At 40.3% G+C, this 2,262-nt stretch overlaps 1 non-coding gene across 1 annotated transcript; it reads left to right on the top strand.

Moving 5' to 3' along the window:
* The first annotated feature begins 1,896 nt into the window (after positions 1-1,896).
* LOC127743243 (small nucleolar RNA R71) lies at positions 1,897-2,004 on the top strand. Its single transcript, XR_008004635.1, has one exon. It is a non-coding gene; the product is annotated as a small nucleolar RNA R71 (small nucleolar RNA).
* The last annotated feature ends 258 nt before the right edge of the window (positions 2,005-2,262 follow it).

The raw sequence follows: 2,262 nt of genomic DNA, 5'->3' as shown, positions 1-2,262 counted from the left end.
ACAGCTCTTCCTCTAGGGTGTGCTTTTTCTTCTGCTATTTTTGATTCTATTTTTAATTTTTGCAATTGTTTTGTGACTCCACATGATCATAAACCTAATAAAAACATAAGAGAACAATAGAAATATAAATAAATAAAGATTGTGTTACCTCCTAATAAGCGCTTCTTTAATGTCATTAGCTTGACAGTGAGCTCTCATGGAGCTTCACAAATGTTCAGAGCATTGTTGGAACCTCCCAACAACAAACTTAGAGTTTGAATGTGGGGGTTCAACACCAAACTTAGAGTTTGGTTGTGGCCTCCCAACACCAAACTTAGAGTTTGATTGTGGGGGCTTTGTTTGACTCTGTATTGAGAGAAGCTTTTCGTGCCTCTTTTTCATGTTTACAAAGGGATACCCTTGGGCCTTAAACAAAAGGTAGTCCCCATTCAATTGAATGACTAATTCTCCTCTGTTAACATCAATCACGGCTCCTGCTGTGGCTAGGAAGGGTCTTCCAAGGACGATGCATTCATCCTCTTCCTTCCTAGTGTCTAAGATTATGAAATCAACAGGGATGTAAAGGCCTTTAACCTTCATTAACACGTCCTCTACCATTCCATAAGCTTGTCTTATTGACTTGTATGCCATCTCTAATGAGAAAGTGGCAGTTTATACCTCAAAAATTCCCAATTTCTCCATTACAAAGAGTGACATAAGATTTATACCTGACTCCAGGTCACACAGAGCCTTCTTAAAGGTCATGGTGCCCATGGTACAGGGTATTGAGAATTTACCAGGATCTTGTTTCTTTTGAGGTAAAGTTTGCTGAACCCATGTATCTAGTTCACTAATGAGCAAGGGAGGTGCATCTTCCCAAGTCTCATTACCAAACAACTTAGCATTCAGCTTCATGATGGCTCCTAAATATTAAGCAACTTGCTCTCCAGTTACATCTTCATCTTCTTCAGAGGAAGAATAGTTCTCAGAGCTCATGAATGGAAAAAGGAAGTTCAATGAAATCTCTATGGTCTCTAGGTGAACATCAGATTCCTTAGGTTCCTCAGTTTGGAACTCCTTTTTGTTCACAGGACGTCCCAAGAGGTCTTCCTCACTGGGATTCACATCCTTCTCCTCCTTTGTGCATTCGGCCATATTGATTATATCAATGGCCTTGCATTCTCTTTTTGGATTCTCTTCTGTATTGCTTGGGAGAATACTAGGAGGAGTTTTAGTGATTTTCTTACTCAGCTAGCCCACTTGTGCCTCCAAATTTCTAATGGAGGACCTTGTTTCACTCATGAAGCTTAAAGTGGCCTTAGACAGATCAGAGACTATGTTTGCTAAGCTAGAGGGGCTCTGCTCAGAATTCTCTGTCTATTACTGAGAAGATGATGGAAAAGACTTGCTATTGCTAAGCCTGTTTCTTTCACCATTATTAAAGCCTTGTTGAGGCTTTTGTTGATCCTTCCATGAGAAATTTGGATGATTTCTCCATGAGGAATTATAAGTGTTCCCATAGGGTTCACCTAGGTAATTCACCTCTGCCATTGCAGGGTTCTCAGGATCATAAGCTTCTTCTTCAGAAGATGCTTCTTTAGTACTGTTGGATGCATTTTACCATCCATTCAGACTTTGAGAAATCATGTTGACTTGCAGAGTCAACATTTTGTTCTGAGCTAATATGGCATTCAGAGCATCAATTTCAAGAACTCCCTTCCTTTGAGGCATCCCATTACTCACATGATTCCTCTCAGAAGTGTACATGAATTGGTTATTTGCAACCATGTCAATAAGTTCTTGAGCTTCTGCAGGTGTTTTCTTTAGGTGAATAGATCCACCTACAGAATGGTCCAGTGACATCTTAGAGAACTCAGATAGACCATAATAGAATATATCCAAAATGGTGCACTCTGAAAGCATGTCAGAAGGACACCATTTGGTCATCTGCTTGTATCTTTCCCAAGCTTCATAGAGGGATTCACCATCTTTTTGCTTGAAGGTCTGAACATCCACTCTAAGCTTGCTCAGCTTTTGAGGAGAAAAGAACTTGGCCAAGAAGGCCGTGACCAGCTTATCCCAAGAGTCTAGGCTATCTTTGGGTTGTGAGTCCAACCATGTTCTAGCTCTGTCTCTTACAACAAAAGGGAAAAGCATGAGCCTGTAGACTTCAGGATCTACTCCATTAGTCTTAACAGTCTCACATATCTGCAAGAACTCAGTTAAAAACTGATAGGGATCTTCTGATGGAAGTCCATGAAACTTGCAGTTTTGTTGCATTAG

This window comes from Arachis duranensis, chromosome 1 (assembly GCF_000817695.3).
Source record: "Arachis duranensis cultivar V14167 chromosome 1, aradu.V14167.gnm2.J7QH, whole genome shotgun sequence".
In the NCBI taxonomy this organism is placed as follows: Eukaryota; Viridiplantae; Streptophyta; class Magnoliopsida; order Fabales; family Fabaceae; genus Arachis; species Arachis duranensis.
The sequence above is the reverse complement of the archived record's forward strand: the minus strand, read 5'-3'. Positions and strand labels throughout refer to the sequence as shown.